General features: G+C 46.2%; 1 protein-coding gene across 13 annotated transcripts in view; it reads right to left on the bottom strand.

The window, feature by feature from the left end:
• EPB41 (erythrocyte membrane protein band 4.1) overlaps nucleotides 1-27,745 on the bottom strand; it is a 225,452-nt gene that overhangs the window by 180,966 nt on the left and 16,741 nt on the right. For 12 of the 13 annotated variants that reach the window (XM_030805657.1, XM_030805644.1, XM_030805646.1 and 9 more), the window contains exon 1: nucleotides 14,495-14,720. The exons of the other annotated variant lie outside the window; for it this stretch is intronic. The gene's annotated coding sequence lies outside the window, so the exon portion shown is untranslated. Of the gene's footprint in view, nucleotides 1-14,494; nucleotides 14,721-27,745 lie in introns of those variants that run through there. 13 annotated transcript variants of the gene reach the window in all.

Here is a 27,745-nt window from a genome sequence, read left to right as displayed (position 1 = left end):
AGAGCTATTTTGTTCCAAGTTGTGGAGCTATAATCAGAGATTATATGATCTGTGGTAAACGGTAAAAGGAAGGCCTCCCTACCTCTACCCCAACACCCCTGTACTGTTTGTGTTTCTCTTCTGTGAATGGTAATTAGATATTCCGTGGGTAACTGTGGTCTCCCCTAAGGGTTATATAGACCTGGTGTTGATCACATGAAAGAAGTGAGGTCTGTATCAGATATAACCACAGGCTGGTTAAGATAAAGAATTTTTTTTTTCCCTCTGGACCTTCTCCTCTGTATTTGGAGAAATCTGGATACGCTGGAGGCACTCCCAAGTAGCAGAAGTAAAGATGGCTTCTGCCACTAGCAAACATATGTGTTGTGGGTCAAGTAGGGGAGGTATCCCAACAGAATCCCACAAATTACAGAGGTGTGTGTTTTATCTTGTGAGCCAGATATTACAGAAGCATACTAGTAACTCTGTACTTATTTCCCTTTTTCATCTCTGAGCCTTTAGTAACATACCAGATGTTACAGCCTGGTCTCAGCTGTGTTCTGCAGGAGTATTAAGAGAAGACTCTCCTCTGGGGCAGAAAATTAAAAGAAAGCAGCACCTCTGAGGTCAGCAAGGGATTCCCCAGGGGAAAGTGAATCTTTAGGAACAAAAGTCCTTGCTGTGAGCTCCAATTACTCCACCCCCATGCGCAGAATCTCCTTCTAAAGCCAGCTCTGTGGGACCCTGGCTTTTATTTATTGAGATAGAAAGCAGTTTTTCCCTATCAAAAACAAAACCTTACTATAAATCCAGGTCTGACTCCACATCCCATATCCTTACTGGCTGTTACATCATACTGCCTCCCAAATATACTATTAATAGAAAATTGTTCAGCCAGAGAATCACTTAAGAGGAGAAGGAGAAAGGGAGAGATGAGAGGAAAGAAGGGGGAGGGAGGGATTTCATCAAAGCGATAAAAACTCATTGTAGATTGGATGTAAAAGACAGAAATATTTAAATTAATTAGCATATATGGAGAGTAGTATCTGATACATAGCTAGCATTCAGTATGTGTTAATTCCCTTCCTTAGGAACGAAGACCATAGAGCCAAGTAGAAAAATGCGGTCTTATGCTTTGGCTTTTGAGGAAGTAAAATATAATGATACTAGAACAGATATCCAACACGAACAACAAAAAACTCCATGCTTCCTTATTGAAAATTTTTTTCACAGGTAAAAAGAACGAAGAATTGGGGTGAATTCTTCAGTTCTCTGTTTCAATCAAAAAGAGGAATACAACATGTGCTTCTCCAAAATATGTAAAAGCAAAAATATATATAAATTCATGAATTCATTAAACTGCAAAATCACTTGCTATTTTATTTACTTTAAGACAATAAGGTATATCTTTCTGTAACTGCTAAAAGCTACACTTCAGATTGCAGGTCACTTGTGTACAAGTTCCCCTTTCAAAAACACCCTTCCAACTCAAACCCCTTCCTGTTTTTCAACCTTGTATGTTTACTTTCACATCTGCTGCAAAAGATAAAAGCAACAATGGAGACGTCAACCACATGACTGTGTCCTACCCAACCGGAAATAAAGCTCTGAAGCCAGACTTGCTGTGAAATGGGTCTTTAGAATACTCACACTCAGGCATAAAAATGTTACAGTGTGAGTCTGGATCGAATCCAAAGACCAACACTAGACAAAACCAGGTGCAGCTATATTACACATGTTTATATATAATAAGCATTAGACAGATATCCAATTTAAGTAGAAAAATGCATAAGTCAGAGGTAAAAATTATTCTCATTGAAAGATTATTCTCTCCCATCTCCAGGAGGTCAGATTTTATCAAAGGGAAATGGGAACTAACACTTATTGAGTACCTCTGACAGGCACACTACAAGGTTTGTTTTTATTAGTTATTCTATAGATTCTCTGCAACGTGAGTATTATGCTCATTCTACAGAAGAAAAGTACTTTCACAAGATCACAATTAGTAAGAAATCATTGGCTTTGACAGAAGAAGATCCAAATCTCTCCTTCCCCACCCACTCATGGACATAAGTAAAGGTATAGTAGTAAAAAAATACTGGCTTTGAAGCGAATTTTCGCTTGCTAGTTGTGTAACTTTGGACAAGTTACTTAACTTTTGGCCTGGTAAATACCTACTCCAAAGAGCTGTGGTGAAAATTAAATGCAAAAATAATAATGGATAACATTTATCTGGTGCTGGGCACTGTTCTAAGCCATTTAATCATCAAAATAACCTTAAAAGATATGCATTTGTATCATACCTATATTACAGAATGATTAGAAGTGAAGTGATATGGTTTGGCTCTGTAGCCCCACCCAAATCTCATCCTGAATTGTAATTTTTGTATTTTTTTTTTTTTATTAGAGATGGGATTTCACCATGTTTGGCCAGGCTGGCCTCAAACTTCTGACCTCAGGTGATCCACCTGCCTCGGCCTCCCAAAGTGCTGGGATTACAGGCGTGAGCCACTGCATCTGGCCCATAATTTTTTTTTTTTCAGACGAGGGTCTCTCTATGTTGCCCAGGCTAGTCTCAAACTCCTGGGCTCAAACAATCCTCCCACATCGGCCTCCCAAAATGCTGGGATTACAGGCATGAGCCCCATCTTTTATATTTTTGTGATCACATATATAAACAGAGTCCTGCTCACTTAATGTGTATTAAATGAAGGATCGTGTCATTCCTCTGCTCAAAATCCTCCCAAGAACTCCTGTCTCCAAATAAAATGCAAAGTCATTAACACAGGCAATAAGGCACTACAATGATTTGCTCCTTCTCCTACCTATGACCTCTCTCAATTAAACTCCTACTACTTTTCCCTAGATCATTTTGACCCAACATGCTGGATCAATGTTTCTCATACACACCAAACACGCTTAACTTTTGGGCATTTTGTTCCTTCTGCCTGGGATGCTCTTCCCCAGATACCTGCACAGCTCACTGTCTTACTCCATTTAGACTCTGCTCCAATGTCACCTTATATGAAATATCACCCTTATCTAAAATGTACACCCCCCTGCCTCACTGTCTCCCATTCTGCTTTCCCTGATCCTCACTAAAATCTGATGTCTTATGTTCTATCCCCGATTTATACATTTATTACTTATCCCCTACCACTAAAATGTAAGCTCCAGGCTGGGTGTGGTGACTCATATCTATAATCCCAGCACTTTGGGAGGCCAAGGCAAGAGACTACTTGAGCCCAGGAGTTCAATACCAGAATGGGCAACATATGGAGACACCATCCCTACAAAAACTTTCATTTAAAAATTAGCCAGAATGGCCAGGCACAGTGGCTCATGCCTGTAATCCCAGCACTTTGAGAGGCTGAGGCGGGTGGATCACAAGGTCAGGAGTTCGGGACCAGCCTGGCCAATATGGTGAAACCCCGCCTCTACTAAAAATACAAAAATTAGCCGGGCATGGTGGTGGGCGCTTGTAGTACCAGCTACTCAGGAGGCTGAGGCAGGAGAATCGCTTGAACCTGGGAGACGGAGGTTGCAGTAAGCCGAGATCGTGCTACTGTGCTCCAGCCTGGGTGACAGAGCGAGACTCCATCTCAAAAAAAAAAAAAATTAGCCAGGCATAGTGGTGTGTGCCTGTAGTCTCAGCTCCTCAGGAGGCTGAGGTGGGAGGACTGCTTGAGCCCAGGAGGTTGAGGCTGCAGTGAGCTGTGACTGCATCACTGCACTCCAGCCTGGGCAACAGAGCAAGACCCTGTCCCAGAAAAAGAAATAAGCTGCACAAGAACAGATACCTCTATTTTATTCACTGCTATGTCCCAATGTACTTATGATAGTGCCTTGTATATAATTACATGAATAAGTGGTAGATGTTTTAGTTATCTATTACTACACAGTAAATTACCCCCCAAAACATGGTGGCTTAAAACAGCAAACATTTATTATTGCACAGTTTCTGTGGATGAAGAATCCAGGCATGACTTAGCTAGGTGACTGGCTCGGGGTTTTTTTTTTTTTTTTTTTTTTTGAGATGTAGTCTCGCTCTGTCACCCAGAGCCGGAGTGCAGTGACGCAATCTCAGCTCACTACAACCTCCACCTCTCAGGATCAAGCGATTATCCTGCCTCAACCTCCCAAGCAGTTGGGACTACAGGTGCGCACCACCACACACAGCTAATTTTTTTATTTTTAGTAGAGACGGGGTTTCGCCATGTTGGCAAGGCGGGTATCGAATTCCTGACCTCAGGTGATCCATCCACCTTGGCCTCCCAAAGTGCTGGGATTGTACAGGCATGAGCCACCCACCCAGCCAGGGGCTTTCATGAAGTTGCAGTAAAGCTGTCTACTGCATTTGCATTCATCTCAAGGCTCAACTCTGCCTGGAGAATCTGCTTCCAAGATCACTCACACCGAAGATCTGCATCCAAGTTTACTGACAGACCTCGTTTTTTATCACATGGACATCTCTACAGGCTACCTGGGTGTTCTCAGGATATCGTAGCTAGTGGTCCCAGGGAGAGGGAGAAAGCCAGAATCCCAAGAGAGAAGCCACAGTATTTTATAACCTAATCTTAGAAGTGACATCCCATCACTTTTGCTGTATTCTAGTCAATAGCCACAGTATTTTATAACCTAATCTTAGAAGTGACATCCCATCACTTTTGCTGTATTCTAGTCAATAGCCCCCACTCAAGGGGAGGAAATTACACAAAGGGTATGCATACCAGGAGGCAGGGATAATTGGGGGCCATAATAAAGGCTGCCTACCACAGTATGTATAATAAAAATTTAAAAACAAAAAGACTCAGCCCTTTAGTCATATATTCTTTAGTATATTTATTTAAATATGATTCTATGATTATGCAATTATTCAACCCAATGCTAGCCTTTTCCATCTTACAAAATACCAAAGAGAATACATGAAATATTGAACACTTCTTGTTGACCAGTGTCCATTAATGGTCATATCAGAGATAATACAACTATAGCAAGGATAAGTAAACAAAAATAGCATCTGGAGAAAAAAAGACTTACTGGGTAAATCTTGCCAAGTAGATGACACTGACGTTTACTATTTAATCAGTATAGGCCTCATCTTTAGGAGATAGAATGGCACTTAATAAAAGATCAGCTTTTTATATTACAATTAAAGAAATAATAAAAATTCAAAGGTTACTTAGTAAGCTAGACGATATATCAATCTACTGTTAAGAAATAAAAAGGTTGCCAAGTGCAGTGGCTCACACCTCTAATCCCAGCACTTTGGGAGGCCGAGGCGGGTAGATCACCTGAGGTCAGGAGTTCGAGACCAGCCTGGCCAACATAGTGAAACCCCATCTCTACTAAAATACAAAAATTAGCCAGGTTTGGTGGCACATGCCTGTAATCCCAGCTACTTGGGAGGCTGAGGCAGGAGAATCACTTGAATCTGGGAGGTGGAGATTGCATTGAGCCGAGATCCCATCACTGCACTCCAGCCTGGGTGACAGAGTGAGACTCCATCTCAAAAAAAAAAAAAGAAAGAAAGAGGTTTAAGGCTAATGACACATACCTGATTATCAGAATCAAACAGTGCATCATGGCTAAGTGTGTTGGCTCACACCTATAATCCCAACACTTTGGGAGGCCAAGTCAGGAGGATCTCTTGAGACCAGGCTGGGCAACGTCATAAGATCGTCTCAGCCTGGGCACAGTGGCTCACGCCTGTAATTCCAGCACTTTCGGAGGCCGAGGCAGGTGGATCATGAGGTCAGGAGTTTGAGACCAGCCTGGCCAATATGGTGAAACCCCAACTCTACTAAAAAATACAAAAATTAGCCGGGCATGGTGGCACACACCTATAGTCCCAGGTACTTGGGAGGCTGAGGCAGAAGAATTGCTTGAACCCAGGAGGCAGAGGTTGCAGTGAGCCGAGATCGCATCACTGCACTCCAGCCTGAGCAACAGAGTGAGACTCCATCTCAAAAAAACAAACAAAAAAATCCTGTCTCTAAGAAAAATTTTTAAAACTGGCGGAGCACGGTGGCATGCACCTGTAGTCACAGCTACTCAGGAGGCTGAGGTGGGAGGACTGCTTGTGCCTGGGAGTTCAAGGTTAAAGTGAGCCATGATTGTCCCACTGCACTGCAGCCTGGGCAACAGAATGAGACAGAGGATAAAAAGATAACAATAAATCTTCAAAGAAGATATCTTTAAAACCTCTTTCCTCTACCAGGCTTCTTATTCTTGGTCTCTTTTTCCTTAAGTAGCTCTCCTTTATTTACTTGGCAACAACTATTTCCAACCTAACACAATTATTTGGAGACTATCTAAATATAAAATATAATTTTATAGGCCAGGTACAGTGGCTCACACCTGTAATCCAAAAGCTTTGGGAGGCCAAGGCGGGCGGACCACGAGGTCAGGAGTTTGAGACCAGTATGACCAACACAGTGAAACCGCGTGTCTACTAAAAATACAAAAATTAGCCAGGCGTGGTGGCACGTGCCTGTAATCCCAGCTACTTGGGAGGCTGATGCAGGAGAATCGCTTCAACCTGGGAGGCAGACGTTGCAGTGAGCCAAGATCATGCCATTGCACTCCAGCCTGGGTGACAGAGAGAGACTCCATCTCAAGAAAAAAAAAAAAAAAAAAAAAGTATATATATATATATAATTTTATAAATAAAATACTATTTACATTTTCACTGGAAAAACCACAAAATATACTATGTGGATTTTATTGCCTCCAAAAGCAATTGTGTTATTTCAAGTGTTGAGGATGCCAGAAAGCTTGAAGATTTAAAAATAACCTCACAAAGAGCTCATTTTCAACACCAGATGGAAAGAAATTACTCTAAAGACACATGTGTAGGAAGACAAATATACAATATCCTATGACACCATGCAAAAGGTTTATATAATTACATAATACCATCAAGACTGGAAAGACTGCAGGTAGTAAGCTGGCAACAGTGTCGATCCTCTGAATCATTAAAAAAAGAGAAAAGGGCAAGAAATAGCAAGTGGGTGGTAGCAAAAAAATGTTTTTAAAGCCTTTACTTTAAGCTGCCTTCCATGTGTCCCTATTGCATGCTGAAATGGCAGGCAGGTAAAATTTGAGGGCTTAAATCCTTGGCACTCCTGAGAGTCCTGCCTGTGTCCATATGGCCAAAAACTGGGGAGGGAAGGGGAAATGGGATGAATTTCAACAATCTGTATGAAATGTATTACTAAGGTGAAACACTCTTCACTTGAATACATATAGAACTTCTAATTGGTAAATTAAAATACGTGCTTGGCATCTAAGTTAAAGCAGCATTTCTTTACGAGATATGTTTAAAGATATGCCATTAAGATCCCATTGTGTTAAAATGATTTTAATAGGATTACTTAAGAATATATGTAAGTACTAATAGCTGTATATCAATCACAACTAAACCTTGGCCTAATACTATGTAATCGTAAATCACCAAAAATACACATTTCTATTACACTTATGAGTTACAGGCTTAAATTTAACCAATTCAAAACAACTCTATTAGCTAGATGTGATGGCACACACCTATAGTCCCAGCTATTTAGGTGGCTGAGACAGGAGGATCACTTGAGCCCAGGGGTTCAACACCAACCTCAGCAACATCGAGAGACCCCCATATAAATTTTTAAAAATTAAAATAGGCTGGGTGCCATGGCTCACACCTGTAATCCCAGTGCTTTGGGAGGTCAGGCAGGCAGATTTCTTGAGCCTAGGAATTCAAGACCAGCCTGGTCAAGATGGCAAAACCCAGTCTCTAAAAATATAAAAAATCAGCCACGTGTGGAGCCTGTAGCTCCAGCTACTCATGAGGCTGAGGTGGGAAGATCACCTGAGCCTGGGAAGTTGAGGCTGTAGTGAGCCATGATCGCACCACTGCACTCCAGCCTGGGTGACGGGAGTAAGACCCTGTCTCAAAAAATAAATAAATAAATAAATAAATAAATATAATCCTATGCTTTAATACAGTTAAATCATTGGGAGTTTCTCACTTGAAACTTTTCTACCGTAACTTTTTTATGGTTTAATGCAGATATTATAACAAATATAATGCATGGGCAAAAGTTTTCTGAGTGAATATTAATGTAGAAGGTACCAAAACCTCAGTCTATGTTGTGTCCAGTGCTATGATTCAAACACACAGAGGGCCTACCAAAAGCTGATCAGCATTAGGGTGACTTTTGTGGAGGATGGAATCAGGTTGCATCTACAAATAACATTTAACTACAGGAGTATAGATTATATCCAATCTTATTTGATTATTTCCACCTATTTCCAAAAAAAAAATGGAGGTGTTCCTGTCTCTATTAATAGATATTAGATAACACAATAGAATTATAGATATATATTGAACATAGAATTAGATAATAGAAAATAATCTTAATAGAGCATCTATTGCTTCTTCCAATCTAATTTATCAACATAAACTCACAGTCATATTTCTTATCCATTCCATCATACAGATAATCTTGCCCCTTCCTACCCACCCTGCCAAAATTTCTTTAACCTTACCCAAGCGCTACTCCACACAGCTTAGAAACAATATTAATTGTCTGGGCGCGGTCGCTCAAGCCTGTAATCCTAGCACTTTGGGAGGCCGAGGTGGGCGGATCACGAGGTCAGGAGTTCGAGACCATCCTGGCCAACATCGTGAAACCCTGTCTCTACTAAAAATACAAAAAAATTAGCAGGGCGTGGTGGCAGGCGCCTGTAGTCCCAGCTACTCGGGAGGCTGAGGCAGGAGAATGGCGTGAACCCGGGAGGCAGAGCTTGCAGTGAGCCGAGATGGTGCCACTGCACTCCAGCCTGGGGGACAGAGCCAGACTCTGTCTCAAAAAAAAAAAAAAAAAAAAGAAACAATATTAATCTCTACAAGTAGAGATCACCCTGAGAGTTGAGGGCCTAGATTAATTGGGTGGAACTGACTCAAAGAGTCATCAGCTATGGAAGAGCGAGAGCAGCAATTCAATAAACAATCACAGTTTAATCCACATAGATTTAACTTGGAGATAAGAGATAACTTGCAAAAAAGAGAACTGCTCTTAATTGCAATAATAAAATAATAAAAATAATAAAACAATAAATAATTTAAAAGCATGATGCCAGAACGTCTCTGGAATTTCTATATAGAAAGGACTTTTGGGCTGGATGCTGTGGCTCATGCCTGTAATCCCAGCACTCTGGGAGGCCGAGGCAGATGGATCACTTGAGATCAGGAGTTCAACACTGGCCTGGCCAACATGGTGAAACCCTGTCTCTACCAAAGAATACAAAAATTAGCCAGGCATGCTAGTGCATGGTGTAGTCCCAGCTACTCGGGAGGCTGAGGTGGAAGAATCGTTTGAACCCGGGAGGCAGAGGTTGCAGTGAGCGGAGATCATGCCACTGCATTCCAGCCTGGGCAACAGAGCAAGATCCTGCCAAAAAAAAAAGAAAGAAAGAAAGGAAGAAAGAAAGGACTTTTAAGGATAGCAATTTGACTGGAAGGAGAGACAGAATATTTGGGTATCAAGCTCCCAGTTCCTACCCAGATTGCATGTTTACTTAGGGTGACTTAGTGGGAAGCTGACGAAGTTAGAGGGTAGGGGATATTAAAGTCTCTTCAAGCTACTCCTTGAATTATACTGGCTGCTGTTCTCCAAAGTTCAAAGAGCTAGCCAATTTATTTTCAAATATTTTAAGTGGATACAATCCAATTTAAATAAAAAATCAGCAAAGTAAGTATAAACAGACATTCATCATAATCGGATTTTCCCAAAACCAATATTTGAAGCAAAGTGTCAGTAAGGTGGGTAGTTCTAAACGAGATCAGCACTCAGTATAAAATATCAAAGTTCTCCTTTCTAACACCTCCAAGTTCTGAATACTCCTCACTGCTACAGCATTTTTCTTTATCTTTCTATGTATTCATTAAATAGCAGCAGAGTAAATCAAAATACTAATCTAACCCAGTGTGCACTCCAGAGTATGTTATATCGTATTTTACTAAACACATCATGAACCCACTCTTTTTTTTTTTTTTTTTTTTGAGACGGAGTCTCGCTCTGTCGCCCAGGCTGGAGTGCAGTGGCGCAATCTCGGCTCACTGCAAGCTCCGCCTCCCGGGTTCACGCCATTCTCCTGCCTCAGCCTCTGCAAGTAGCTGGGACTACAGGTGCCCGCCACCACGCCTGGCTAATTTTTTGTATTTTTAGTAGAGATGGGGTTTCACCGTGGTCTCGATCTCCTGACCTCGTGATCCGCCCGCCTCGGCCTCCCAAGGTGCTGGGATTACAAGCGTGAGCCACCGCGCCCGGCCCATGAACCCACTCTTAAAAAGGATACACAGTAAAAGCCACCAGTGACATACCAAGAAACTTAAATGAACAACAAAAAATAACATACATTTGGCATCTGCCTCTCCTCTCCTCTAACCGAATGCTATGATAAATGCAATCAAGCAATTACTTTTTCTTTTTTCTCTTTGAGACAGAATTTCACTGTTGCCCAGGCTAGAATGCAGTGGTCTCAAACTCAAAGGCTCAAGTCATCCGCGGGCCTCGGCCTCCCAAAGTGCTGGGATTACAAGCATAAACCACTGCACCTAGCTAGCAATTACTTTTCAATAATTTTGGATCCTTTACATATATAAGGCCCATAACTGATTAATTCAGAGGCCGTCTTTGGGGGCTTTAGAGGAAAAAAACAAAGTTATTCATAAGAAAAGTTATTGGAATTATTGTTGTTTGGCTCACAAACAAAATAAAGTGATTCCATGTTCAAGTAATTAAAGAAAAAATTCAAATTTAGAGGTGGCAATGAATCCACATCTGAATATGCATTTAACCTAACATAAACTTGATGAAACTCAGAAAAATACAGGCCATTGGCTGGGTGTGGTGGTTCATGCCTGTAATCCCAGCACTTTGGGAGGCAGACGTGGGCAGATCACAAGGTCAAGAGATGGAGACCATCCTGGCCAACATGGTGAAACCTCGTCTCTACTAAAAATACAAAAATTTAGCTGGGCGTGGTGGTGCACGCCTGTAGTCCCAGCTACTCAGGAGGCTGAGACAGAAAAGACAAGAAAAACAAAAATACACTGGCAACACTTATGCTGTCCTGCCTCTTAGATAACAAGGAAACAGACTGTGGTCTACATGTATGCTCCTCTTGATTTCAGAACCAAACTCAGCCTCTGATGGCCACTGATATTCTAAAGTTATAAAATCAGATTAGCAATATGAAATTGGATTACTACATTAAAAAAAAAGTGTAAGCAAACCCTATCATTCACACCAAAAATTACACACCAGGCATGGTGGCTCATGTCTGTAATACAGACTAAGCTGGGCACAGTGGCTCATGTCTGTAATCCCAGCGCTTTCGGAAGCAGGGGTGAGACAATCATTTGAGCTCAGGAGTTTGAGACCAGCAGTTTGAGACCAGCCTGGGCAACATAGCAGGACCCCGTGTTTAAAAAACGAAAAAAAAAGCTGAGCATGGTGGTGCACGTCTGTAGTCCTAGCTGCTCAGGAGGCTCAGGTGGGAGAATCCCTTGAACCCAGGAGTTCAAGGAGGCAGTGAGCCAGGATCATGCCACTGCCCTCCAGCTTGGGCAACAAGGTAAGACCCCTGTCTCTAAAAACATATGTATATAGGGCCAGGCACGGTGGCTCATGCCTGTAATCCTAGCACTTTGGAAGGCCGAGGCGGGTGGATCACTTGAGGTCAGGAGTTTAAGACCAGCCTGGCCAACATGGTGAAACCCCGTCTCTACTAAAAATACAAAAGTTAGGTGGGCATGATGGCAAGCGCCTGTAATCCCAGCTACTTGGGAGCCTGAGCCAGGAGAATTGCTTAAACCCAGGAGGTGGAGGTTGCAGTGAGCTGAGATCACGCCACTGCACTCCAGCCTGTGTGACAGAGTAAGACTCCATCTCAAAATAAATAAATAAATAAATATACACACACACACACACACACACACACACACAAACACACACACACACACAGAGAGAGAGAGAGACAGAGAGAGAGAGAGAGAGATGGCAAAGCAAGGGTTATTACAGAGTAGTTCTATTTGGTTGCACAATACAAAGAATAAAGAGAATAAAGGTGGAAAGGTAGATTGTAGCCATATTGCATAAGAACTTACAAGATATTTGGTATAAAACACTTAATAAATGTTGGGAGAGACCGGCTGAGGTGGCTCACATCTGCAATCCCAGCACTTTGGGAGACCCAAGGAGGAGGATGCCTTGAGTCCAGGAATTCAAGACCACCCTAGGCAACATAGTGAGACTGTCTCTACAAAAAATAAAAAGACATTAGCCAAGCATGGGGGCACACACCTGTAGTCCCAGCTACTAGGGAGGCTGAGGCAGGAGGATCACTTGAGCCCAGGAGTTTAAGGCTGCAGTGAGCCGTGATCATGCCACTGCACTCCAGCCTGGGTGACAGAATGAGACTCTTTAAAAAAAAAATCGTTCGAAGAATTTTGGTAAAACCTACAGATTAAAAACTTTTATTTCTAAGCCTGAATTCAAACATACAAGGAAAAATGTACAGTTTTGTTGGTAGAAGACAGAGGAATCAGAAGGTTGGCACTCTGAACTTATGTCAACAATGAGTTCACCTTTTTTTGAGACAGTTTTGTTCTGTTGCCCAGGCTGAAGTGCAGTGGTGCAATCTCGGCTCACTGCAACCTCCGCCTCCCAGGTTCAAGCGATTCTCCTGCCTCCGCCTACTGAGTAGGTGGGATTACAGGCACATGCCACCATATCCAGCTACTTTTTTGCCTTTTTAGTACAGATGGGGTTTCACCATGCTGGCCAGGCTAGTCTCGAACTCCTGACCTCAAGTGATCCACCCGCCTTGGCCTCCCAAAGTGCTGGGATTACAGGCGTGAGCCACTGTGCCCGACCGAGTTCACTTTCAATAGTGCCAAAGATATACTGTACTTGTTTCCCCAGGTGTATGAATAATATCTATCTTTACCTTAATTATAAGCTTCTTATAGAAAGCACACTGAATTAACTACTTTGATTCTAAGGCAATCTGGTGTTCAGTTATTATATCTATTTTTGAATCTGCCATTTATTGAGTGCTTACTGTACGCCAGATAGCATGTACGCTACATGGATTATATTAATAACACCCCAAAGCAAAAATTTTACAACTGGCGAAGAACTGATTACACTTTCAATTTACGGAAAAGGAAAATGAAGAGTCCATCAAGTTTCCATAAAAAGTAGGGGTTAGTGCTACATTAACAAAATTGGGACGAGAAGAAACATACAGGCGATATATCCCGCTTTTGATTAAAGGGATCGAACCAACTAAAATTTTTGCCAGGACTGGGAATACAGAAAACAACCATGAGCAACAGCACTGACTATAGTACATCCTCAAGAGAGTACGAATCCACTATAATAATATCCAAGACACAAGACACAACCATTTCTTGCAATTTTCCCTAAAAACAGAAGGGAACAAAATAGCAGCTGTGAAATCACCCAGACTACAAAAAAAAAAAAAAAAAGCATCTGAAAAAAAAAAAGGAAGAAGAAAAAACTATCTCCTGATGAGCAACTACATGCCAAAAAAACAAGTCTGCACAGACTAGTCATTTATGGCAGGGTACAGGGTACAGGATGACAGTCGCTATCATGTGGCCAGAAACCAGACCATCAGCAATCTGTTTCACGTGAGATCACTTTCTCCCAAGAGAATGCCTGTTCTTGGGGAGCATGACCCCGTTTCGGCAAAACCTCCCCAGGAATAATGGCCTGCTGGTCAAATCTCGGAGGGCGAGCCCAGACCCGGCCTCCCCACAGGTACAGCAGCCCAGCGAGCCCGGGGGAAGATTTCCAAGCCGACAGATGCGCGAACTGAAAAAGGAGGTCACGACGCCGAGAGAACAGATTTAACCCTCTGCTCGCTGGGAACCGAGAAGGCTAAGGGGGAACGTGTTTTTCAACGATGCAGGCGTCGGTGGCGGGAAGGCCTGCGAAGTCTCGCCGGGGCTCCCTGCAGCCCTGACCCCGCCTGACTTCTGCAGACAGCCCCGCTCCCCCGCCAGGAAGAAATCGCTCCGCGGCTGCACGCAACACCTTCGCCGTCTGAAACCTGCGGTTCTCCGCATTCGGTTTTTTCCCGAGGCTCCCGCGCACCGCACCGTGACTGACGCACCCGAGGGGACCGATTTTCCCTCGTCAAAAATACATCTCAAGCCTAACTTTCCAACGCTTCCGCGACGCAACCCCTTCCCCTTTCCTCAGCGGCTCCGGCCCGCCCCTCGCTCCTCGGGCCGCGTCCCGGCGGGCTCGCCGGCGTGTGCACGAGGCCCCTCCGCGGGAGAGCCCGCGCCCCGGGCCGGGGCCTGTCGGGGATTGCAGACAAAGAGGCTGCGGCGCCGCCGCGGCCGCCAGGACCGTCCCCACGGGGACAGCTCCACGCCCCCCGCCCCGGCTCCCGCGCCGCCGCCGCCGCCGCCGCCGCCGCCTCGCCTCACCGGTGGCTCCGGGGCCGGGCTCCTGCGCCCGCCACTGCTGCAGCCCGACGAACAATGGCAGGAGGAGGCGCCGGCGTCCCAGGCTCGGGCCCTCTGCGGCTCGCGGGCCCGCCGGCTGCTGCTGGCTGACTGACTAAACCCACCGGCGGAGGGAGGGAGCGAGCGAGCGAGCGAGCAGGCGAGCTGCCCCGGCGCGCGCCCTCCCGCCTTCCCTTTGCGAGGCGAGGCCAGCCCGGCCCGGAGCCCGCCCGCCCGCGCCCCGCCCCCTCAGTGCGCCACAACATTGTAGTAAATTTCTATTGGGCCGCGCCGGCGGGAAGGAGGGGGCCGGGCCCGCGGCCCGTTCGCCCATTGGCTGAGGCCAACTTCTGGCTCCCCTCGTTTCCCCCCTCCCCTAGGCCGGTAACGAGAGGAGAGGGGAAGGAAAAAGAGAGAGGAAAAGGCAAGGGGCTGGCCGCGTGTGCGCACGCGCAAATCGAACCCGGTCTGGAGCCGGGGTGTTCCGGGATCCCGCAGCACCCACATGGGGCATGAGGCAGCTAGAGCCCTGGACGGTGAGGTCCTTTCCTCCTTCCAAGTAAGAGGCCGAGATTTGGAAGCCTCAGGGAAGTAACTCGCGCAGAGGTTGTAGCCAGGCTACCCCAACTGACTCCCCCTAAACGCTTAGTGACCTCGGGTAAGTCACTCAGCTTCTCTGTGCCTCAGTTTCCCCATCCACTAGTTTGACTGTCTCTAGGCGCCCTTCCAACCCTGACATTCGATGAGACTTTACCTCTCCTGCCAGCTGTGTAAGGCCTGAAATGGAGACTACGCCAAGATTGAACCTGTCTTCTCTGCATTGAAGGATCTCCTAATTTCCCCCCGGCAATCTCAAAATTATAAAGACCTAGCTTCCGAGGTCTGGTCTCCAAATGAACTGAGGGTTGTTCTGGCAATTGCTCAGTGTGTCTTTATGTCCTTCCAGAAGTGTCAGAGACCCCTTGACCCTTCCTACTCCCTGCTAGGCTGCTCTGTGAACAGGCTTCGGACCCACAGTGCAGAAAGAAGGCTTTTGTTTTAAGCATGATACCTAGAAGGTAAGATAGGATCTGGTGTTCTATTTTAGAGATGAGGAAACTGAAGCAGAGAGAACTGACAGGATAAGAAGCCAGGCAATCTGACAGGTGGGGATACTCACCACTATACTAACGAGGAAAAGCCAGGCAATCTGACAGGTGGGGATACTCACCACTATACTAACGAGGAAAAGCCAGGCAATCTGACAGCAGAGTCTGTAGACTCCAGCTAAATTCCTGATATCTAATCACAGCCCCTTCACAATCCCAGCACAGCCTCTGGAAAGATTGCCTTGGTTCAATTCTTAGTCTCCAGCCCTTCCTAATGGTTTGATTTTCATATTTATGTATTTATTTATTTGAGACGGAGTGTCGCCCTGTCACCAGGCTGGAATGCGGTGCCGCAATCTCGGCTCACTGCAACCTCTGCCTCCCGGGTTCAAGCGATTCTCCTGCCTCAGCCTCCCGAGTAGCTGGGACTACAGACGTGTACCACCACACCCAGCTAATTTTTATATTTTTAGTAGAGACAGGGTTTCATTTCTTTTATTGTTTTCTTTTTTGAGATGGAGTCTTGCTCTGTCTCCCAGGCTGGAGTGCAGTGGCGCAATCTTGCTCCTTGTGAGCTCCGCCTCCCGGGTTCACGCCATTCTCCCGTCCCAGCCTCCCGGGCAGCTGGGACTACAGGCGCCCTCCACCACGCCCGGCTAATTTTGTTTTTGTATTTTTAGTAGAGACGGGGTTTCACCGTATTAGTCTCGATCTCCTGACCTCGTGATCCGCCCTTCTCGGCCTCCCAAAGTGCTGGGATTACAGGCTTGAGCCACCGCGCCCGGCCATGCCTCATTTTTCAACACCATAAAAGGGGATAATATGTCCAAGTAGCTGGGACTCCCACCTACAGTGGGAGGCTGAGGTGGGAGGATTGCTCAAGCACGGGAGTTCAAGGCCACAGTGAGCTAGTATCATGCCATTCCACTCCAGCTTGGGCAACAGAGCAAGACTCCATCTCTAAAAACAAAAACGAGGGTTGGGAGAGGGAGAAGGATAATAATAGTTCCCACCTCAGAGTTACTGTAAGAATTAGGCCAGGCATGGTGGCTCATGCCTGTAATCCCAGAACTTTGGGAGGCTGAGGCAGGCGCATCACCTGAGGTCAGGAGTTCGAGATCAGCCTGGCCAAATGGTGAAACCCCATCTCTACTAAAAATACAAAACTTAGCTGGGCCTGGTGGCAGGTGCCTGTAATCTCAGTTATTCTCGGAGGTTGAGGCAGGAGAATCACTTGAACCCAGGAGGCGGAGGTTGCAGAGAGCCAAGATCGTGCCATTGAACTCCAGGTTGGGTGACAAGAGCAAGACTCCATCTCAAAAAAAAAGAAAAAAGAATTAAATGAGTTAAAATATGTAAAGGGCTTAGAGCAGTGCCTAGCTCACAGTAAGATCTATGTGTGTTAATTATTATTGCTATTGGGAGACTAAAATGTGGACTGAGAGGTGTGGAACTGGCAAATATAATTATATTTGTTAAGCATGCAATTGTTGTCAGCACTGAGCTGAGCACGTTATGTAAATTGTCTGTTTGAAACATCATAAAACCCCTTGAAAACCACCTGACTACACCATCTAAAACAGCCTCCACTCAAACACCCTTATCCTGCTTTCATTTGCTTCATAGCACTTCCCCTACTTGACTTTCTACTATATATTTATTATTTATTGTGCCTCTTAAATAAATTGCTGTAATCTAGACCCACTAGACTGCAAGCTCAGGAAGGCAGGGACTGTATCTGTATTCATCTCCCCGAACAGTATACACTCAATAAATATTTGTTGAATGAGTTAATGAACATCCTCACTTTATATATAAGGAAACTGAGTCTTAGTGAGGTCAGGTGACTTGGCCAGGGTCATTCTGTGTACTAGGGGTGAAGCACCTGTTTTTTTTGAGAAGGAGTTTCGCTCTTTTTGCCCAGGCTGGAGTGCAATGGCACGATCTCGGCTCACCACACCGCAACCTCTGCCTCCCAGGTTCAAGCGATCTCCTGCCTCAGCCTCGTGAGTAGCTGGGATTACAGGCATGAGCCACCACGCCCAGCCGCACCTGTTCTGAAATACTCTGGTCTCCTGCCTCAAGTCCTCAGGTTCAGCTGGGCTTTTTATTCAGCGTTCTAGTCCTAACACCTCTGTGCCTCAGGCTTCCTTCACCAATCAGACAGGAAAATCTGGTACCTTGAAGGATGAGTGTAGAAGACCAATTACCAGTGGTTTACCATCTCCACCACCACCAAGTTATCCAGCAAATTCAGATTCATGAAAGCCCAGTATTCTCTATGCCATGAAGTGCTAGCCAATGGCACATCTAATTGGATGCAAAGAATATGTAGCATTTAATAATCATTACCCTGAAAATAAGTAGAGGTCTCAGGCCAACAGAAAAAGGCTAGACACAAGGCAGGTATGAACTACTCTGAAATTCAGAGTGCCATGCAATAACACACTAAAATCCATTGGCTCAGGCTTTAGAATCTGAAAGACCTGAATTCCAGTGCTGGCTTTTAATTCTTAGCCTGGAGATGAAAGGGCTTTGTAAACTGTAAAGTACTATCCACACATGAGGAATTTTTGTTATTTTAGACACACATCTTCACTTGTTAGGCTAAGTGCCCAATCTCTGAGTGTTGCCAGGCCTATCACATAGGAGGATGTGGGGGTATAAGTAATGCCTAATATGAAGGCAGAAAAACTACCTTTACTCCGGTGCCCATCTGCCCTCTCAGACTTCTGCAAACCAGATATCCAGTCCCAGCTCACCCTGCAGAGATTGCCATCAGGTACCAAGGGTAAAGGTCCCAAGCACCGTCTCTGAGGCTAATTTCCAAGGCAGAAACAGCTCTGCTCCATGCTCACATCTGGGTGGCAGCTGTGCTATGCTCCAAGCCCCAGGATGGGGTCCCTAAGGGCCATCTCTATCTCGCCTGCCAGCTGAGCCTACCATTACCTCCCCACCCCCTACCCCTCCTGTTCCTTCCTAGGGAATACAGGCCCCACTAGCTGAGCTGCCTGTTAGCCCCTGGAGCAGTCAAGGGCACTAAGCAAAAGAGAAAAAGAAAAAAAAGACAGCGTGAAAGGGTCTTAATCCTTCCCCACTGCAAACTGAGCCCAAGCAAAAGCAAACACCAGCTGCACATAAGAGGGTGAAATTAGATGGTGAAATTAGGTGGTGACCAGTGGGGAAGGCCCGGGAGTGTAGATGAGGCCTCAGATGACCTGGTAGAGATGAGATTGGAAGAAAGGGGGGAGGGGCGGGGAAACCGTACCCAAATCTGGGACGTAGGCGGATTAGGGACACAGCTGGCCTGAAGCCCTGTGTCCGTTGTGGAGGGTGGCAAGAGATTGAAGAGGGCTTTGAAAAGCTGGGCCCACCAACAAAGTGTTCTGAACAGTACTATTGAATGAAAACTGATGCTGCTACCAAAACTATGTGAAGAGTAGTGCTTGCCATCTTGCCCACGGCAGGATAAAAAATCAACAGTTATTTTAGACTTGTAAACACAAATGATCAATCAAACAGGCTATAATGGGATGGGAATTACCATTCATACAATGGGATGGGGATTATTTTTACTAGTAGTACTTGAATTGTTCATAGAAAATTTAGAAACACAAGAAAAAATGTAAGTCACTATAAAGCCACCAGTCAAAAATAACTACCATCAATATTTTGGGACCTTCCCTTCTAGTACCTTTTCTTATATGTATACTTTTTTTTTTTTTTTTGAGACAATGGTCTCACTCTGTTGCCCAGGCTGGTGTACAGTAGCATGACCACAGCTGACTGCAGCCTCGACCTCCTGGGCTCAAGCAATGCGATCCTCCCACCTCAGCCTCCCAGGTAGCGGGGACTACAGGCATGCCATCATGTCCAGCAAATTTTTTAATTTTTTGCTACAGACAGGGTCTCATAGTGTTACCCAGACTGGTCTCGAACTCCTGGTCTCAAGCATGAGATACCACACCCACCCTTATGTATACTATCTATCTATCTATTGTATTTATCTATTTTTGAGACACGATCTCACTCTGTCACCCAAGCTGGAGTACAGTGGCGCAATCATGGCTCACAGCAGCCTTGCCCTGAGCTCCAGCAATCCTCCCTCCTCAGCCTCCTGAGTAGCTGGGACTACAGGTGTATGCCACCACACCCAGATAATTTTTTATTTTATTGTTTGTAGAGATGAGGTCTCCCTACGTTGTGGAGGCTAGTCTTGAACTCCTGGGCTCAAGCAATCCTCCCACCTTGGCCTCACAGAGTGCTGGGATTACAAGCGTGAGCCACTGCACCCGGCCTTATTTTTATTTTTTAATTTATTTTATTTTTTATTTATTTTTTCAAGAGATAGGGTCTCACTCTGTTGCCCAGGCTGGAGTGCAGCTGTGCAATTATAACTCACTGTAGCTTCGAACTCATGGGCTCAAGCAATCCTCCCGCCTCATCCTCCCAACTAGCTGGGATTACAAGCACAGGCCTAGCTTCTTATTTGTGTACTTTTCGGTGTACATATATTAAGTCATATGAAACTGCTGATTTTATAGGTTAAAAATGACCAAATATGAATAATTTCATATGTCTCATGTTTCATAAATCCTAACGCTTTTTAAAAATTTAGACCATATTATTTTAGGACTAATTTTTTTTTTTTTTTGAGACAGAGTCTTACTCCGTAGCCCAGGATGAGTGCAATGGCCCAATCTTGGCTCACTGCAACCTCTGCCTTCCGGAATCAAGAGATTCTCCTGCCTCAGTCTCCAAATTAGCTGGGATTACAGTGCCTGCCACCACGCCCAGCTAATTTTTTTTTTTTTTTTGTATTTTTAGTACAGACATGTGGGATAGACTGGTATTGAACTCCTGACCTCTGGTGATCCGCCTGCCTTGGCCTCCCAAAGTGCTGAGATTACAGGCATGAGCCACCAGGCCCAGCCTAAAACTGACTTTTTTCATTTAACAATATGTTGTGAACATTTGTATCATCATTTTTAACAATGCTATCGGCCGGGCACGGTGGCTCACGCTTGTAATCCCAGCACTTTAGGAGGCCGAGGCGGGCGGATCACGAGGTCGACAGATCGAGACCACGGTGAAACCCCGTCTCTACTAAAAATACAAAAAAATTAGCCGGGCGTGGTGGCGGGCGCCTGTAATCCCAGCTACTCGGGAGGCTGAGGCAGGAGAATGGCGTGAACCCGGGAGGCGGAGCCTGCAGTGAGCTGAGATCACACCACTGCACTCCAGCCTCGGCGACAGAGCGAGACTCAGTCTCAAAAAAAAAAAAAAAAAAAAAATGCTATCAAGAGGATATATCATAATTTAGTTAATCCTACTATTGGACATTGAGTTTGTTTCCCATTTTTCTCTCTTAAAAATGATACTTGGGCCGGGCGCAGTGGCTCACGCTTGTAATCCCGGCAGTTTGGGAGGCCGAGGCGGGTGGATCACGAGGTCAGGAGTGCGAGACCAGCCTGACCAACATGGTGAAACCCCGTCTCTACTAAAAATATGAAAATTAGCTGGGCGTGGTGGCACACGCCTATAATCCCAGCTGCTCAGGAGGCTGAGACAGGAGAATGGCTTGAACCTAGGAGGCAGAGGTTGCAGCGAGACAAGATCATGCCACTGCACTCCAGCTTGGGCAACAGGGCGAGACTCTATCTCGAAAAATAATAATAATAATAATAATAACTACTTTTTTTTTTTTTTTTGAGACGGAGTCTCGCCCTGTAGCCCAGGCTGGAGTGCAGAGGCACAATCTCAGTTTGCCGTGGCCTCTGCCTGCCAGGTTCAAGCGATTCTCCTGCCTCAGCCTCCCGAGCAGCTGGGATTACAGGCACCTGCCGTCACACCCGGCTAATTTTCATAGGTTTCGTAGAGATGGGGCTACTCTATCTTGGCCAGGCTGGTTTCAAACTCCTGACCTCAGGTGATCCGCCCGCCTCGGCCTCCCAAAGTGCTAGGATTACAGGCGTGAGCCACCGTGCCCAGCCATAACAACTAGATTTATGAGGTATTTGCTATGTGCCAGGCACATAGTAAGTACTTTTTAAGCATTATTGCATTTAACTTCTTAACAGTAATACTTAGGCAATATTATTAGCCTCAAGTACAGTTGAAGAAACTACAGCTTAGATGAATTAGGGGCTGTGCAGGGGCTCACACCTATAATCCCAACACTTTGGGAGGCCAGGGTTGGAGGATTGCTTGAGGCCAAGAGTTCAAGATCAGTCTGGGCAACATAGTGAGACCTCATCTCTACAAAAAAAATTAAAATTTTTTAAAAATCAGCTAATCTGGCACTAGCTTTGGAGTCTAGGAAAAGAAAAAAAAAATAGCCAAGCATGGTGGCACCTGCCTGTGGTCCCAGCTACTCGAGAGACTGAGGTGGGAGGATCACTGGAGCCTGGGGGGTCTAGGTTGCAGTGAGCCGTGATTGCACTACCACACTTCATCACTTTGTGACAGAGCAAGACCCTGTCTCAAAAAAGAAAAAAAAGGCCAGGCACAGTGGCTCGCTTGTTGTCAAGGAATGCCTTAACAACCATCCACCAGGTCCACTTTTACAATTTCAATCTTCTTCCCTCTGGCCCTTGTTTCTTGGCACGTCTGCACAGCAACCCCAATGCATAGGGGTAATGTAATCCCAGCACTTTGGGAGGCTGAGGGAGGAGGATCACTTGAGCCCAGGAGTTTGAGACCAGCCTGAGTAACATAGTGAGACCCCATCTCTATTAAAAAAAAGAGAAGGCTGGGCGCAGTGGCTCATGCCTGTAATCCCAGCACTTTGGGAGGCCGAGGCGGGTGGATCACCTGAGGTAGGGAGTTCAAGACCAGCCCATGACCAACATGGGGAAACCATGTCTCTACTAAAAATACAAATATCAGCCAGGTGTGGCCGCGGGCACCTGTAATCCCAGCTACTTGGGAGGCTGAGTAACGAGAATCACTTAAACCCGGGAGGCGGACGTTGCAGTGAGCCAAAATCATGCCACTGCACTCCTGCCTGGGTGACAAGAGCGAGACTCCATCTCAAAAAAAAAAAAAAGGCCAGGCATGGTGGCTCATGCCAGTAATCCCAGCACTTTGGGAGGCAGAGGCAGGCAGATCATGAGGTCAGGAGATTGAGACCATCCTGGCTGACATGGTGAAACCCCGTCTCTACTGAAAATACAAAAAAATTAGCTGGGCGTGGTGGCGGGCACCTGTAGTCCCAGCTACCTACTCTGGAGGCTGAGGCAGGAGAATGGCGTGAACCTGGGAGGCGGAGCTTGCAGTGAGCTGAGATCGCACCACTGCACTCCAGCCTGGGCAACAGAGCGAGACTCTGTCTCAAAAAAAAAAAAAGAAAAGTTAGGTGATTGCCCAACATCACAGCTTAAACTAGGTCTGTCTGATGCCACTGTCCTCTACTACATACTGCTTTCATATCACTCTCAGGAAAGCACTTTGGAATGACGGGAATGAGTAATATTAACATCTGTCCCAAGACCTCAGGGAAAGGCTGTCATGGCTACTTCTGATAATAGCCCTGGGACATTTCAGGGAGAGACCCACTGATCTGGCCTCCCACAACCCTCTCCAACCCTATTCTCTTACCAACTGGAATGAACCTAATGACCCTGATCCAGCAAAGCCTCAGCTCACTCAGCCTTAACCCACTAATTCTCTCTCACTAGGGGAGGGAACCCTCAAGGCGTAGAGGGTTTTCCAAGAAACAGGCTCTGTGCCACCTACTAGCTGACAGTCTTCTAAAACTGGCAAAGTCAGCCTGGCCCAACCCTCACTTGACAGACGGACAGGGCAGAAGGGGAGATATAAGGAAGCAGAGGTACTGGGGGCACAGAAATTGCCAGGTTTGACTTGCCCCAAGACCCTCCAAAGCTGCTACTATAGGACAGGTTCTGAGCCGGCCGGCCAGCATTTGACTAACCTCAGTTTCCAAGACTTCCGGTGACTGGGAGCACTTTAATGGGGAAGAAATTGAGAAATTGGGGCCAGGCACAGTGGCTCACGCCTATAATCCCGACACTTTGGGAGGCCGAAGCAGGCGGATCACTTGAGGCCAGGAGTTCGAGACCAGCCTGGCCAACATGGCAAAACCCCGTCTCTACTAAAAATACAAAAAATTAGCCGGGCGTGGTGGTGGGCACCTGTAGTCCCAGCTACTCTGAAGGTTGAGGCAGGAGAATCGCTTGAACCTGGGAGGCAGAGGTTTCAGTGAGCCGAGATCACGCCACTGCACTCCAGCCTGGGCAACAGAGCAAGACTCCATCTCAAAAAAAAAAAGAAAAAGAGAGAAGTCATAAGAGAGACTGCAAGTAAGTTGCAGCCTTAGTTCCACAATAAATTCGCTGTATGACTCTAGGCAAGTCACCTACCCTTCATCAGCTCAGCTGCCACAACAAAATGCCATAGATTCGGTGGCTTAAACACAGAAATTTATTTTCTCACAGTTCTGGAGGCTGGAGTCAGAGATCAGGCATGGCCGGGTTCTGGTGAGGGTGCTCTTCCTGGCTGGCAGATGGTCACCTTCTTTCTGTGTCCTTACATGGTGGAGAGACAGCAAGCTTTCTGTTTTTTGTTTGTTTGTTTGTTTTTTTGAGACACAGTCTTCCTCTGTCGCCCAGGCTGAGTGCAGTGGCGTGATCTCGGCTCACTGCAACCTGCACCTCCGGGGTTCAAGCGATTCTCCTGCCTCAGCTTCCTGAGTAGCTGGGATTACAGGCACGCACCACCAGGCCCAGCTGATTTTTGTATTTTTAGTAGAGATGGGGTTTTGCCATGTTGGCCAGGCTGGTCTCAAACTCCCAACCTCAAGTGATCCACTTGCCTGGACCTCCCAAAGTGCTGGGATTCCAGGCATGAGCCACTGCACCTAGCTGATGTCTCTTCTTCTTTTTGAGACATAGTCTTGCTCTCTCGCCCAAGCTGGAGTACAGTGGTGCAATCTCGGCTCACTGCAACCTCCATCTCCTGGATTCTAGCTGTTCTCATGCCTCAGCCTCCCGAGTAGCTGGGATTACAGGCTCCCACCACCATGCCTGGATAATTTTTTTTTTTTTTTTTTTTTTTGAGACAGTCTCGTTCTGTCGCCCAGGCTGGAGTGCAGTGGCGCGATCTCGGCTCACTGCAAGCTCCGCCTCCCGGGTTCATGCCATTCTCCTGCCTCAGCCTCCCAAGTAGCTGGGACTACAGGCGCCCCCCACCATGCCCAGCTAATTTTTTGTATTTTTAGAGATGGGGTTTCGCTGTGTTAGCCAGGATGGTCTCGATTTCCTGACCTTGTGATCCACCCACCTCAGCCTCCCAAAGTGCTGGGATTACAGGCGTGAGCCACCACGCCTGGCCAATTTTTTGTATTTTTAGTAGAGACAAGGTTTTACCATGTTGGCCAGGCTGGTCTTAAACTCCTGACCTCAGGTGATCCACCCGCCTCCACCTCCCAAAGTGCTGGGATTACAGCCATAAGCCACCATGCCTGGCCTTGGTGTCTCTTCTTATAAGGGCACTAATACTGTCATGAGGGCCCCACCCTCATAATCTCATCTTATCCTAATTACTTCCCTGATTAATTACTCCATTTCCAAATACCATTACCTTACAGATTAGAGCTTCAATATAAGAAAGCAAGAAGGATCAAATGATGTGGAGAATGCAAAGGGTTCTGCAGATTACAAAGCCCCATACTACACTAAGTATGATTTTTATTTTAAATCTGCTAGCAACCAACCAGGAAGAATCCTCAACCTCAAGGTAAAAGCCTCCTGGAAGTGGCGACACAGTGGTCCTGCCTTTCTTCATCCATCACACATTTATTGGGCACTGGGCATCCCAGCATGAATGAGTCCAGTGGCTCTATAATAACAGCCATCATTATGATCCCATACTTGAGTGATGGCAAGAAAAAGTTTAAAAAAAAAAAAAAAAGCTGGGCCGGGCAAGGTGACTCACACCTGTAATCTCAACACTTTGGGAGGGTGAGGCAGGTGGATCACGAGGTCAGGAGTTCGAGAGCAGCCTGGCTAAGATGGTGAAACCCTGTCTCTACTGAAAATACAAAAATTAAGGCCGGGCGCAGTGGCTCACGCTTGTAATCCCAGCACTTTGGGAGGCCGAGGCGGGCGGATCACGAGGTCAGGAGATCGAGACCACGGTGAAACCCCGTCTCTACTAAAAATACAAAAAAATTAGCCGGGCGTGGTGGCGGGCACCTGTAGTCCCAGCTACTCGGAGAGGCTGAGGCAGGAGAATAGCGTGAACCCGGGAGGCGGAGCTTGCAGTGAGCCGAGATTGCGCCACTGCACTCCAGCCTGGGTGGCAGAGCGAGACTCCATCTCAAAAAAAAAAAAAAAAAAAAAAATACAAAAATTAGCCGGGTGCAGTGGTGGGTGCCTGTAATCCCAGCTACTCGGGAGGCTGAGGCAGGAGAATCGCTTGAACTCAGGAGGTGGAGGTTGCAGTGAGCCAAGATCGCACCACTGCACTCCAGCGTGGGCAACAGAGTGAGACTCTGTCTCAAAAAAAAAACCAAAAAACTGGACTTTAGAGGCAGGCCGACCTTGGTTCAAATCAGAACTTCACCACTGAGATGCTGTGTGAGTCCAGGCAATTCACTTCCCCTCCCTTCCTTTTCTATAAAGTGGAGCTAATATGTGCCAGCTATTACACCAAGTGTGTTATATACAATATGTCACTGAACCTTCACAACACCCCCTTGAGGACGATATGACTATAATTTCCATTTTACAGACGAAGAAATAGAGTCTCCGGCCAGGCATGGTGGCTCATGCCTGTAATCCCAGCACTTTGGGAGGCTGAGGTGGGCAGATAACCTGAAGATCAGGAGTTCAAGACCAGCCTGGCCAGTGAAACCTTGTCTCTACTAAAAATATAAAAATTAGCCGGGTATGGCAGTGGGCACCTGTAGTCCCAGCTACTCAAGAGGCTGAGGCAGAAGAATCGCTTGAACCCAGGAGGCGGAGGTTGCAGTGAGCTGAGATCACACCACTGCACTCCAGCCTGGGCAGCAAAGTGAGACCTTAGCTCAAAAAAAAAAGAAAAGAAATGGAAAAAGAAATAGAGTCTCAGATAAGCGAAAAACTTGTCCCAGATCACGCAGCTAGTAAGTATCAGAGTTAGATTCAAACCCACATCTGCCTGGCCCTGTCGCTAGATTCAAACCCACATCTGCCTGGCCCTGTCGCTAGTATTCTTTTTACAGATATTGCCTATATTTCCATGATGGTCGTTATCATAATACCAGCAAAGATGTGCAGAGTACCAGCTAAGTGCCTAAGTACTTTAACTGCATTCTCTTATTTAATTCTCACGACGACCCTGTAGAGTGGGTACTATTTTTTTTTTTTTTTTTTTTTGAGACGGAGTCTCGCTCTGTCGCCCAGGCTGGAGTGCAGTGGCACGATCTCGGCTCACTGCAAGCTCCACCTCCCAGGTTCAAGCCATTCTCCTGTCTCAGCCTCCCAAGTAGCTGGGACTACAGGCACCCACCACGACGCCCAGCTAATTTTCTTGTATTTTTAGTAGAGACGGGGTTTCACCATGTTAGTCAGGATGGTCTCGATCTCCTGACCTTGTGATCCACCCACCTCAGCCTCCCAAAGTGCTGGGATTACAGGCGTGAGCCACCGCGCCCGGCCATAGAGTGGGTACTATTTTAGCCCCATTTTATTGCTTTGGGAACTGACGTCAGAGAGGTGAAGTGATTTGCCCAGTGTCACACAGCTAGGAAGGGGTATGGTTGGGAAGCCAGCTGTGTGTGAGGCCAGAACCCAACTCCTTGCTCAAGACACTATCTTGCCTCTCTTCCCTAGTGAGGTCAAGCAGGCGTCTTTATCTCTGTTTGACAGATGAGAAAGCTGAGGCCCAACAAGAGGCAGTGATGTGCCTAAGAACACACAGCAAGTCAGTAGCTACATAGCAACTTAAGCTCAGGCTCCTGAGTCTCAAACCCAGGATAATTTCCTCCACTTATAATCTTGAGCATCAGAAAATGCCCGTGTCCACTGAATATCTGGAAACCCTACACCTAGCTCCCCTGAAGGTGTGAGGAACCCCCTCTGTACCAGGCCAGGCATAGAGACCCAGGGGTGTTGCAGGAAAACATTGCAGGATACTGTCCGGG

Source organism: Nomascus leucogenys, chromosome 24, assembly GCF_006542625.1.
Source record: "Nomascus leucogenys isolate Asia chromosome 24, Asia_NLE_v1, whole genome shotgun sequence".
Classification (NCBI taxonomy): Eukaryota; Metazoa; Chordata; class Mammalia; order Primates; family Hylobatidae; genus Nomascus; species Nomascus leucogenys.
The sequence above is the reverse complement of the archived record's forward strand: the minus strand, read 5'-3'. Positions and strand labels throughout refer to the sequence as shown.